Source organism: Dendrobates tinctorius, unplaced genomic scaffold, assembly GCF_039654945.1.
Source record: "Dendrobates tinctorius isolate UK_male_01 unplaced genomic scaffold, ASM3965494v1 ptg000037l, whole genome shotgun sequence".
NCBI lineage: Eukaryota > Metazoa > Chordata > Amphibia > Anura > Dendrobatidae > Dendrobates > Dendrobates tinctorius.
The window spans coordinates 11405097-11419565 of record NW_027361705.1 but is presented as its reverse complement, the minus strand read 5'-3'; the positions used below and the strand labels follow the sequence as shown (position 1 = coordinate 11419565).

Here is a 14469-nt window from a genome sequence, read left to right as displayed (position 1 = left end):
GGCCTATTTGGATGACATTGTCATTTACAGCTTGGACTGGGAGACTCATCTCCAGAAAGTACAAGCTGTGATTGACGACCTGTGGGAGGCAGGTCTAACGGCGAACCCCAAGAAATGTCACATCGGGCTAGAAGAAGCCCGGTATTTGGGGTATGTAATTGGGAGGGGTGTTGTTAAACCCCAGGTTGATAAGATTCAGGCGGTTCAGGACTGGCCACAACCTGTCAACAAGAAGCAGGTGCAAGCCTTCCTGGGGATCGCCGGCTATTATCGCCGGTTCATACCCAATTTTGCAGCCATCGCTACCCCCCTGACGGATCTTACAAAAGGGAAAGACTCCGTCATGATTAAATGGAGTTTAGCGGCTGAAGAAGCCTTCCATAGCCTAAAACGGGCACTTTGCTCTCAGCCCGTACTGGTGACTCCGGACTTCCGCAGCAAGTTTGTGGTACAAACGGATGCCTCTGATACCGATATCGGGGCCGTACTCTCACAAGTGAGGGACGGAGTGGAACACCCAGTCCTCTATCTCAGCAGGAAGCTGAATAAACACGAGCAAAGGTATGCAGTCGTGGAAAAAGAGTGCCTAGCCATTAAGTGGGCTCTAGAGGCCCTCAAATATTACCTGGTGGGCCGAAAGTTCAGGCTGATCACTGACCATGCCCCTCTCAAGTGGATGCACTTGAACAAGGAACGGAATAGTCGGGTGACCCGGTGGTTCCTTGCCCTGCAGGCCTACACTTTTACGGTTGAGCACCGCCCAGGGGTACAGATGGGGAATGCAGATGCCCTGTCCCGAGTGCACTGTTTGGCGGGTGTCATTGCTCGACCGGAGTGGTCTGAGCAGAGGGGGGGGATATGTGAGAATCATGTGGGAATAGTGGATGAGGGCAGGTATATCTCGCCCAGATTCCTTTCCTATGTGGCCTAGTCTGGTCAGTATCGCACCTGCTTACTAATGGATAATGGGAGGTGGATATAAAAGGATGCCAGGTGGTTGTGTGAGTGTCTCCGCCTGGGAACACAGAGAGCCTGTCTGTGTGAGAGACACACACGTGAGTGAAAGCAGTGCCCACTGCAACTGTGGTTTGGCTGGACGGGAGAAGCCCGCCAGTTGGTAGTTAGGTTGTCCATTGTTTAGTTAGTGCCGGACAGGCAAGGATTTGTTTTATGTTTTATTTCCTTTTGCATTGCTTTCACTATTAATAAACCTGACCCAGGGTCAGTTACACCCGAATCCCACCTCTGTGCCTGAGTTTCATGCGGAACGCACGTGACCTTTGACCCCAGCAAAGGCGACCCCGGAGTGTTTTATCACAATACATACATACTACATACTACATATATACTACATTCATACAACATACATACTACATACATACTACATGTATACTACATTCATACAACATACATACTACATACATACCACATATATACTACATTCATACAACATACATGCATATTGCATACTTACTACATACATACAACATACATACAACATGCTACATACATACTACATACATACTACCTACATAGTACATACAATACATTCATACATTCATACAATACATACATATAGACATACAGTACATATAACATAGAGTACATACTCACCATCACTTGTCACTTTGATCCCCGAAGCCAGTGTCATCTCACTGTAAAAAATATTAAAATAACAAACAACCAATATACTCCCAGATCCGCAGAAATCCACGAGTGTCCCACGACAATTTCCTGCAGTGCATCACTGAGAGGTTACTATAGTTCACTGATCTCACTTTATGGCAAAAGCTGCGTGGGAGTTTTCTCACACAGCAATGCCAAAAGTGAGACTAGGGACTATTTTTTTACAGTGGCCGAGGAATACATTGTGGAGGGATACCTACCTTCCGTCATTGTATTCCTGGTGCCCCTAGAGAGTGGTCGCATCAGCTGATGCTGCTGTTCTCCACGGGAGATCTTCGTGGGACACTCGTGGATTTCTGCGGATCAGGGAGTATATTGCTTTTTTGTTATTTTAATATTTTTTACAGATGACTCTGGCTTCGGGGATCAAAGTGACAAGTGATGGTGAGTATGTACTGTGCTATATTTACTGTATGTCCATATGTATGCATTGTATGAATGTATTGTATGTAGTATGTAGTATGTACAGTATGTAGTATGTATGTTGTATGTCTGTAGCATGTTTTATGCATGTTGTATGTCTGTTGTATGAATGTGGTATATATGTAGTATGTATGTAGTATGTATGTATGTTGTATGAATGTAGTATGCATGTTGTATGTATGTATGTTGTATGAATGTAGTATATATATATATAGTATGTATGTAGTATGTATGTTGTATGAATGTAGCATATATGAAGTATGTATTTAGTATGTATGTTGTATATATGTAGTATGTATGCATGTTGCATGACTGTAGTATATATGTAGTATGTATGTATCATGTAGTATTTATGTATGTTGTATGAATGTAGTATGTATGTAGTATGTATGTATGTTGTATGAATGTAGTATATATGAAGTATGAATGCAGTATATATGAAGTATGTATGTTGTATGATTGTAGAATATATGTAGTATGTATGTAGTTTGTATGTTTTTGTTTTTTTTACATTCAACATATTAGCCGGATAATGGGACTACTACTGTCCCATCATTGGCTAATGTGTCAATCACTGTCATTGTAGCAGACATCAAATATAAATCTAGCACTCAACTTAAAGGTATTTGCAAGGCGGTTTATTGTAGTACACGAAAAAAGACGTTTTGGTCAATGTGACCTTTTTCAGTTACGTGTGGTATATAGATTGTGTAGAGCTTATAGGCATCTATCAGAAAGGACGATGGTACTTTAAGCGTTGAGGAGAATGATCTCTCTAAGATAATGAGCTTGTCAGTATATAGGAGAGGGGCAAATGCTCCTGGAGGCACGTTTGCCCCTCTCCTATATACAGTCATGGCCAAAAGTTTTGAGAATGACACAAAATGCTTAATTTTTTCTAATGGCAATTTGCATATAATCCAGAATGTTATAAAGAGTGATCAGCTTAACAGCAATTACTTGCAACGTCAATATTTGCCTAGAAAATGAACTTTATCCCCAAAACACATTTCAACATCATTGCAGCCCTGCCTTAAAAGGACCAGCTAACATCGTTTCAGTGATTGCTCCATTAACACTGGTGTGGGTGTTGATGAGGACAGGGCTGGAGATCAATCTGTCATGATTAAGTAAGAATGACACCACTGGACACTTTAAAAGGAGGCTGGTGCTTGGCATCATTGTTTCTCTTCTGTTAACCATGGTTATCTCTAAAGAAACATGTGCAGTCATCATTGCACTGCACAAAAATGGCCTAACAGGGAAGAGTATCGCAGCTAGAAAGATTGCACCTCAGTCAACAATCTACTGCATCATCAAGAACTTCAAGGAGAGAGGTTCCCTTGTTGCCAAAAAGGCTCCAGGGCGCCCAAGAAATTCCAGCAAGCACCAGGACCGTCTCTTAAAAGTGTTTCAGCTGCGGGATCGGGCTACCAGCAGTGCAGAGCTTGCTCAGGAATGGCAGCAGGCAGGTGTGAGTGCATCTGCACGCTCTGTGAGGCGGAGACTCTTGGAACAAGGCCTGGTCTCAAGGAGGGCAACAAAGAAGTCACTTCTCTCCAGGAAAAACATCATGGACAGACTGATATTCTGCAAGAGGTACAGGGAGTGGACTGCTGAGGACTGGGGTAAAGTCATTTTCTCTGATGAATCCCCTTTTCGATTGTTTAGGACATCTGGAAAACGGCTTATTCGGAGAAGACCAGGTGAGCGCTACCACCAGTCTTGTCTCATGCCAACTGTCAAGCATCCTGAAACCATTAATGTGTGGGGTTGCTTCTCAGCCAAGGGAATGGGCTCTCTCTCAGTCTTGCCTAAAAACACAGCCATGAATAAAGAATGGTACCAGAATGTCCTCCAAGAGCAACTTCTCACAACTGTCCAAGAGCAGTTTGGCGATCAACAATGCCTTTTTCAACATGATGGAGCACCTTGCCATAAAGCAAAGGTGATAACTAAATGGCTCAGGGAACAAAACATAGAGATTTTGGGACCATGGCCTGGAAACTCCCCAGATCTTAATCCCATTGAGAACTTGTGGTCAATCATCAAGAGACGGGTGGACAAACAAAAACCTTCAAATTCAGACAAAATAAAAGCATTGATTTTGCAAGAATGGACTGCTATCAGTCAGGATTTGATCCAGAAGTTGATTGAGAGCATGCCAGGGAGAATTGCAGAGGTCCTGAAGAAGAAGGGTCAACACTGCAAATATTGACTTGCTGCATTAACTCATTCTAACTGTCAATATAACCTTTTGCTACTCATAATATGATTGCAATTATATTTCTGTATGTGATAAAAACATCTGACAAACACACATAAAAACCAGAGGCCAGCAGATCATGTGAAAATATATTTGTGTCACTGTCAAAACTTTTGGCCATGACTGTACTGACAAGCTCATTATCTTAGAGAGATCATTCTCCTCAACGCTTAAAGTACCATCGTCCTTTCTGATAGATGCCTATAAGCTCTACACAATCTATATACCACACGCAACTGAAAAAGGTCACATTGACCGAAACGTCTTTTTTCGTGTACTACAATAAACCGCCTTGCAAATACCTTTAAGTTGAGTGCTAGGTTTATATTTGCTGCTTTAACGGTTTGGGAACCTAACCTTAGCACCATATTGAGTTGTGCTCACGGTGTTCTTTCTATATTGTAGCAGGCATAACCCAATGAGACTTGTAGTCCCATTGGACGATGCCTGCACACACACACAACCCCCGGCAGGCCCGCACAGACCCCCTACAGGCCCGCACAGGCCCCCGGCAGGCCCGCACAAACCCCCGAGGGGCCCGTACAGACCCCGCCTGCACACACAGACACACACAGTGACCGCCCACGCATCGACCACATTCTTCCCCCCTCCCAAACTGGATGTGCAAGTAAAGAAAGGGTTTATTTTCATTCCGATATTTGGGCCCCTTTGACTTGCATGGGTTTCCTGTATCGGAATCGGCGATACCCGATACTTTTTGGGTATCGGCCCGATCCAATCCGATCCGAAATTTCACGATATCGGATGGTATTGCTCAACACTAGTCATCTGCAAATATTGAAATTCTACTCTCTATGCCCCCTACAAGGTCATTAATAAATATGCTAAAAAGAAGCGGGCCCAAAACTAACCCCTGTGGTACCCCACTGCTAACCGTGACCCAGTCCGAGTGTGCTCCATTAATAACCACCCTTTGTTTCCTATCCCTGAGCCAGCTCTTAACCCACCTACACATATTTTCCCCTTTCCCCATTGTTCTCATTTTATGTATCAACCTTTTGTGTGGCACCGTATCAAAAGCTTTTGAAAAGTCCATGTACACCACGTCCACTGCATTCCCTTGGTCCAGTCCTGAACTTACCTCTTCATAAAAGCTTATCAGATTAGTCTGACAGGAACGGTCCCTTGTAAATCCATTTTGATATTGGGTCATGAGGTTATTCTTCTCCAGATACTCTAGTATAGTATCTCCACAGTTTAGGTTAAACTTACTGGCCTATAATTTCCAAGTTCAGTTTTTGTCCCCTTTTTGAATATTGGTATGCTTTGGAATATGAGCTGCACCATGCCTTCACCATACTTTTCTCTTTCCATCATTCTGGTAGAGGTTGATCTTGGTTTCATCTGTCCAAAGAATGTTCTTCCAGAACTGTGCTGTCCTTTTTAGATGTTTTTAGCAAAGTCCAGTCTAGCCTTTTGATTCTTGATGCTTATGAGTGGCTTGCACCGTGCAGTGAACCCTCTGTATTTACTTGTCTTCTCTTTATGGTAGATTGGGATATTGATACGCCTACCTCCTGGAGAGTGTTGTTCACTTGGTTGGCTGTTGTGAAGGGGTTTCTCTTCACCATGGAGACTATTCTGCGATCATCCACCACTATTGTCTTCCGTGGGCGCCTAGGTCTTTTTGCATTGATGAGTTCACCAGTGCTTGCTTTCTTTCTCAGATTGTACCAAACTGTAGATTTTGCAACTCCTAATGTTGTAGCAATTTCTTGGATGGGTTTTTTCTGTTTTTGCAGCTTAAGGATGGCTTGTTTCACCTGCATGGAGAGCTCCTCTGACCGCATGTTTAATTCACAGAAAAACCTTCCAAATGCAAGCACCACACCTCAAATCAACTCCAGGCTTTTTATCTGCTTAATTGAGAATGACATAATGAAGGGATTGCCCACACCTGTCCATGAAATAGCCTTGGAGTCAATTGTCCAATTACTTTTCGTCCCTTTAAAAACAGGGTGGCACATGTTAAGGAGCTGAAACTCCTAATCCCTTCATCCAATTTTAATGTGGATACCCTCAAATGAAAGCTGAAAGTCTGAATTTCAACTGCATCTGAATTGTTTTGTTTAAAATTCATTGTGGTAATGCCTAGAACCAAAATTAGAAAAATGTTGTCTCTGTCCAAATATACATGGACCTAACTGTATTTGTCCCTTGTATGTGATATTATTGGTCATTTTAAAAATTGAAAAATAAATAAAAATATACCTAAATTGTATTGCATATTTTAACAAATATTTAATAGGTTACAGTAGAGTAGAGCTCGGCCAAAAGTGTCTTCCCTGTTATGGTGGCGGCTTAAAAAAATCTTTTGGTCAAAGCAAAAGCTGCCGGCTATATGTGTGATCTGGTGATGGGAACTGTTAATGTGTGATAGGTGAGAAGTGGAGTTTTTCCAAGAGAGAGCGGTGGGACTGTGGACAGTTCGAGGGGTGGAGGCGGGGCTGCATGGAGCCTGGGCGGAGTCTCAAGGGGGCCCCGAAAATTTTGCCAGCATGGGGCCCCCAAATTCCTAGTGGCAGCCCTGCATCTTATGTATTGGAGGGGAGAACTGGGACATTGGAACATAAATAAACCATCCTATTGTTATCCCAGGAGATAAGCTACTGCTGGAGCCTTCTGAAGGCAGCTTTCTCCTGTCTTCACATTGAAAAGTATTGAATGTGTGTCAAAGCTGAGCATTCATGTGTATGAAGAGTAGGGAGAGATTGCAATTTAAGGAGTGTGGGCACTTTATCAATTTGCATTAAAATACATTGATGTAAACACTGACATAAACATGATAATTAAGCAAAACAGGACTTACATAGGGGGAAGGAAGAAATAGTAAATGAAATAAAGTATGAGAAGAATTCAAATTAGTGGCTGTCAAGTTTATAAAATCTATTGTCTCATGCCCTATGGAGTAACTCCGAGTTAGACTTTATTCGTGCATCTTTTTCTTTTCTCTGTTTTTGGACTGTTTTTTTTTTCCCACGATTATTGTTCACTTTTATCGTCAGTGTGGTATCTGTTTTTCTCATGTGGAAAAAAAAATAAAAAAAATTCCAAGCTTCCCATTAAACAATAAAAAATGGACAACAAAATGACGCATTGATGACATACAGTCATGGCCAAAAGTATTGACACCCCTGCAATTCTGTCAGATAATACTCAGTTTCTTCCTGAAAATGATTGCAAACACAAATTCTTTGGTATTATTATCTTCATTTAATTTTTCTTAAATGAAAAAACACAAAAAGAATTGTCCTAAAGCCAAATTGGATATAATTCCACACCAAACATAACAAAGAGGGTGGACAAAAGTATTGGCACTGTTTGAAAAATCATGTGATGCTTCTCTAATTTATGTAATTAACAGCACCTGTAACTTACCTGTGGCACCTAACAGGTCTTGGCAATAACTAAATCACACTTGCAGCCAGTTAACATGGATTAAAGTTGACTCAACCTCTGTCCTGTGTCCTTGTGTGTACCACATTGAGCATGGAGAAAAGAAAGAAGACCAAAGAACTGTCTGAGGACTTGAGAAACCAAATTGTGAGGAAGCATGAGCAATTTCAAGGCTACAAGTCCATCTCCAAAGAGCTGAATGTTCCTGTGTCTACCGTGCACAGTGTCATCAAGAAGTTTAAAGCCCATGGCACTGTGGCTAACCTCCCTAGATGTGGCCGGAAAAGAAAAATTGACAAGAGATTTCAACGCAAGATTGTGCGGATGTTGGATAAAGAACCTCCACTAACATCCAAACAAGTTCAAGCTGCCCTGCAGTCCAAGGGTACAACGGTGTCAACCCGTACAATCCGTCGGCGTCTGAATGAAAAGGGACTGTATGGTAGGAGACTCAGGAAGACTCCACTTCTTACCCCGAGACATAAAAAAGCCAGGCTGGAGTTTGCCAAAACTTACCTGAAAAAGCCTAAAACATTTTGGAAGAATGTTCTCTGGTCAGATGAGACAAAAGTAGAGCTTTTAGGGCAAAAGCATCAACATAGAGTTTACAGGAGAAAAAAGAGGCATTCAAAGAAAAGTGCACGGTCCCTACAGTCAAACATGGCGAAGGTTCCCTGATGTTTTGGGGTTGCTTTGCTGCCTCTGGCACTGGACTGCTTGACCATGTGCATGGCATTATGAAGTCTGAAGACTACCAACAAATTTTGCAGCATAATGTAGGGCCCAGTGTGAGAAAGCTGGGTCTCCCTCAGAGGTCATGGGTCTTCCAGCAGGACAATGACCCAAAACACACTTCAAAAAGCAATAGAAAATGGTTTGAGACAAAGCACTGGAGACATCTAAGGTGGCCAGCAATGAGTCCAGACCTGAATCCCATAGAACACCTGTGGAGAGATCTAAAAATGGCAGTTTGGAGAAGGCACCCTTCAAATATCAGGGACCTGGAGCAGTTTGCCAAAGAAGAATGGTCTAAAATTCCAGCAGAGCATTGTAAGAAACTCATTGATGGTTACCGGAAGCGGTTGGTCGCAGTTATTTTGGCTAAAGGTTGTGCAACCAAGTATTAGGCTGAGGGTGCCAATACTTTTGTCCGGCCCATTTTTGGAGTTTTGTGTGAAATGATCAATGTTTTGCTTTTTGCTTCATTCTCTTTTGTGTTTTTTCATTTAAGACAAATTAAATGAAGATAATAATACCAAAGAATTTGTGTTTGCAATCATTTTCAGGAAGAAACTGAATATTATCTGACAGAATTGCAGGGGTGTCAATACTTTTGGCCATGACTGTATGTGAGCTATGCTGTATATAATCGTGGACGTCTATGAACATTCGCATGGACTATAATGAGCACATGTCCTAATCAAGAAAAACAGGACTAGAACACATACATTAGAAACGGATGTGTGAATGATGCCTTAATATGGAGAGATCCTGTTTTCAGGATCCACAATTCTGGCCAATAGTGTATAACGGTTACCAAGAGAATGTATTTGTTTTACTCATTTATATAGCACCATTATTTCCACAGCGCTTTTCAGATATCATCATTTCTCTCCCCATTTGGGCTCAATATCTAAATTCTCTATCAGTATGTTTTGGCGTGTGGGAGGAAACGGGAGAAACTAATGGGAAGCCAGGAGAACATACAAACTCCTCACAGATATTGTCCTTGACGAGATTTGAATCCAGGACCGCAGGATTACAACACTCCAGTACGAACCTCTGAGCACCATGCTGCCTCCTCTAGAGAACCTGTCCTGTCCTACACTTCACTGACAACCAATAGATTTAGAAAGATACTGTGTAATATTTTATTTTTGCTATGATGGTGCTAAAGAATGACTTGATACTTAGTGTACTGATAAATTTACTAATATTTTACATTAACTTACCAGAAATATCACTTATTTTATATATTCTCCAAGCGAAAACTTTGGAACCTCAAACTATTAAGAGATTGTATAAAATTAGAAAAAAAAATATTTTCCATCTTTACAGAAATAGGACTATTCTTTTTCATGTCTGTATGTTACAGTATGTCTAAAAGTTTAGCTTGGCCACCTTCAAACGTAAGGAGCTAAACTGCACAGACTATGGACAAGAGTGGCACTCTTCCTAAAACTAAAACAGACATTATTTAAAATCTCTTACAATCTCTTTAACAATTTTTATAAAATAAAATATTAACTTAAAGCAGGATTATATACAGTAATATGTAAAAGATCGTGCACCCCTGATCAAAAATACTGTTATTGTGAATAGCAAGTTGCAGTTAAAATGATCTCTAAAAGGCTGAAGTTAAAAATTACAAAAAGGAAAATGGGCCAATGCAAAAGTTTGGGCACCGTTGGAGATTTATGTGCTTAGATAACTTTGACCAAGGTATTGGATTTTATTTAGGCTGTCAGGGTTATAGCTTGTTCACTATCATCATTAGTAAAGACCAGATGATGCAAATTTTATAAAAACAAAGCCTCCTCTAATATTGTGCCAAAAACAGTAGCCATGTGTTCTTTTCAGCAGGTGCTTAGCACTCTGAAAATGATGGAGGTCCTCAAAGTAGGAGAAGGCTATAAGGACATAGCAAAGCATTTTCAGGTTGTCCTTAACTTAGTTCAAAATGTAACAGAAATGGCAGTTAACAGGAACAGTGGAGGTCAAGGTAAAGTCTGGAAAAAAAGCAAAATTTCAGTGAGAGCTGCTAGTAGGATTGCTAGAGAGGCAAATCAGAACACCTGCTTGACTGCAAAAGATCTTCAGAAAAATATAGCAGACTCTGGAGTTGAGGTATATTGTTCTACTGTTCAGAGCCAACTGCACAACTGTGTGGCCTTCATGGAAAAGTCATCAGAAGAAAATCTCTCCTGCATCTTCACCATATAATTTAGCTTCAGAAGTTTGTAAAAGAACATTTAAACAAGCCTGATATACTGTAGTATGGAAACAAGTCCTTTGGAATGCTGAAGTTAATATAGAACTCTTTGGCCACAATGATAACCGGTATCGGTGGAGACAAAAGGGCACGGAATTTCAGGAAAAGAATATCTAAACAAATATTAAATATGGGGAAGGATCAATTAGGCTTTGGGGATGTGTTACAGTCAATGGCAAGGGGAATATTTCACAGGTAGAGGGAAGAATGGATTCAATTACATTTTAGCAAATTATTGGTGCAAACATAACACCATCTGTAGAAAAAAAATTCAAATTGAAAAGAGCATGTCTTCTACAAATGGATTACAGGGACAACCACCAGAGGGCGTGGAAGGGAGTTAGCAGGAGCTCACCTGAAACGAAGACCTGTAGAGCTCGGCAAACAATGCTAGGGGGCAGTAGAGAGTTCGTACATGCCAAGTCAGCAACAGCCAGGAGCACAGTGTCAGAGTGGAAGGCAGGAGCAAGGTCTGAAGCAAGCCAAAGGCCAAAAAGCGCGGTAACAAGAGGATGAGATGAAAGCACAGCCAGAAAGACGCCAAAGGTCAGAGCCAGACAGAACCATCCAAAACAGGAACAGAAGACAGATGGGAAGGTCAGAAGTCAAGCGGAGAAGGTTAATCCCTGTCTGACCTGGTTGGGAAGCATGAAGCAAACCTGGACTTGGATCATGACAAGACTACCTAAAAAGGCTCAAGCTGAATGTTTTACAATGGTGGCCCTCACAGTCCCCCAAGACAGAATCAATGAAAATCTCTCTAGCAAAAATTGAAAAACTCTTGTCTGGCTACAAAAAGCAATTACAAGCTGTGATACTTCCAAAAGGGAGTGCTACTGGATACTAACCATGCAGGATGTACAAACTTTTTCATCCGCACATTTTCCTTTTTGTAATTTTTAAAATGTAATTGATGCCTAAATTACAAAGTAAACATGTCATCTTTAACTTTAGGCCTTTTAGATATCATTTCTAGTGATGAGAGAGCATTTTCGCCACTACTCAGTACTCGCCCGAGTATAGCTGTACTCATGGTACTCGGCAAGCACCGAGCATTTCCGGGATTATTCAGCGGGAGCTCGCGTCCATGCCCTGCATTTTTGGCACTCTTTAGAGCGCCAATCAACATGCAGGGATTGTGTGCCACACACTGTAATCCCACAGCCATCTTTGTTGTTGTATTAAAGTGATTGGCTGACCGCACAGTGTCATCAGGTCTATATCAGACCTGGCACCGCCCTGCTCGGCCCAGTCACCTCTGGAATTAGAAAGTGCAGGGAGAGCTGCTGCTGAGATAGGGAGAGATTTGTGCTTTTATTAGTGTGGGTATACCATTGTTGAATCCATATATCCAGCTAAACTAACAATCCTTCTAAGGACTAATTATGGTGTATATAGATTGCAGTGCTAGGTAGGCAGGGAGTGTATGTGCATATATACATATCAGTGCAAGACATGCAGGCACTGTATGTGGCCATAAAGATATCAATAGCAGGCAGGCATTGTATGTGCCATACTTCATTGCATACATCAAGAGGCTCCATTCCATTTCTGTCTGCTGCTGACTATTATATATATTGACTGTATATATCTATAGCCCCAAGTATCAGTGGCCAGGAATAATTTTTTTAGCATCTTAATCCTGATTATTTTATTCCAAAGCAATCCAGAGGCCTCTTTTTTTCTCCATTTACTTGTTGACACAGCAGAATGCAGCCAGCTAGAGCCTTTTCATAGTACAGCGTGTATATCCAGCTATTTTAAATGGGGATGCCCATTCCAGCCATTACATCTGAGTGAGCAGAAATTTCTGACATTTTTGTGGTACTGTAAAATTTTTTGGAGTGTCTAATAGATTTCCTTGACACCATTTTGCTGCCAAAAAAATACTTAGCTGCCAAAAAAATATTTAGCCACAGGGCAGATATTTTACACCGTGTTTTGTCTGCCACATGGATAACATATCATTGCGCTCAAAATTGTGCCATTTCAGGCCTCCATAGAAGTTTTGTTGTGTCTTATCTCAGCCTACTTGTTGACACAATTTAGCTGAGCAAAAAATAAAAAAATACAGCCCACATATTGAACAGTCTGGTATCTCCGTCAGACGCCTGATATAGATCAGGCAACAAATTGTAGCATTTCAGGCCTCCATTCTCCTTTTTTGGCTGTGTCTTACCGTAATTCTATACAGTATTTTTCTGTAAAAAACAAACATACAGGCCACATATTGAACAGGGTGGTATCTCCGTCAGACGCCAGATTTATCTGTGGGCTACAAATTGTGGCATTTCAGGCCTACATTCTACTGTATTTGCTGTCTGTTACCCTAGGTCTATACACTATTTAGTGGGAAAAATTAAAAATATTCAGGCCACATATTGAACAGTGTGGTATTTCCGTCAGACACCTGATCTATCTGCGGGCTACAAATTGTGGCGTTTCAGGCCTACATTCACCTTCTTTTGCTGTGTCTTACACTAGTTCGATACACTATTTTGGGGGAAAAATTAAAAAAAATTCAGGCCACATATTGAACAGTGTGGTATCTCCGTCAGACTCCTGATCTATCTGTGGGCTGCAAATTGTGGCATTTCAGGCCTACATTCTACTGTTTTTGCTGTGTCTTACCCTAGTTATTGACACCAGTTTGATAACAAAAAATACATTTTTACCTACAGCCCAGTTATTTTAAAGTGTGGTTTTCCCGCACACGGATCACATACAAGTTCACTCCCAATTCAGCCTATTTGTAGTGAACGTGGAAAATATTGTAGTCCATTTAAAATGGGCAAGGCATGAGGCAAGGCACAGGGAAGTAGACATGATGGTGATTGTTCATGCAGATGCCGAGGCCATGGGCAAGCTGAAATTGTGCCACAAATACCCACATCTTCTTGCCCAACCTTCAATACCCAACTACTACGGGCTGCAGCAGGACATCACTATTGAAACCAGAGCAGTGTGAAATGGTTGTTGGTTGGTTAGAGGATAATGCTTCCAGTCAGTTTGCCACCACCACCACCACCCTGTCTTCCACACGTTCAAGTCTCAGTAGCTGTCAGTCTGGATCGCATATTCCTCACCCTGATCCTCCTTCCTTCCACCATGCCAAGTGCCTGGAGACAACTGATCCCACACTTGGACATGCCAAAGAGCTGTTCACTTTTCCATTTATAGATTCGGGCCTCTTACCCAATCTACTTGAAGCAGCGCAAAATGAGATCGCATGTAGAGAGGTCCAAATAATTGGGCAGCCACAGTCACACGAAGGCAATGGTGGGAATGTGTCACAAGAGGTGGACGATGGTGAGATACAATTGTCAGTAAGTCAGGAGGAGGACCAGGGTGCAGAAGTGGAAGCCGAAGTGGTGGATGATATAGTAACTGACCCAACCTGGCAGGAGGACATGCAGAGCGAGGACAGCAGCACACTGGGGGAGGGAGGTGTAGCACCCTAACAGGCAGGAAGAAGCAGTGTGATGGCCGCAGACAGAAGGCGGGCAACCATTACTTGTACCACCAACACGAAGGGAGTTGGCAATACAACTGTTAGGTCTTCCTGAGTCTGGTTGTTTTTTAAAGATTCTACCGATAACCCCAACAGGCCATTTGCACCATCTGCCATGCCCGCATCAGCTGAGGTAGCAAAACTAACAGCCTGACCACCACCAGCATGATCAGG

At 41.9% G+C, this 14469-nt stretch overlaps 1 protein-coding gene across 1 annotated transcript in view; it reads right to left on the bottom strand.

The window, feature by feature from the left end:
- Positions 1-14469, bottom strand: part of SLC5A12 (solute carrier family 5 member 12) — a 280241-nt gene that overhangs the window by 255744 nt on the left and 10028 nt on the right. The gene's annotated exons all lie outside the window — the stretch shown is intronic.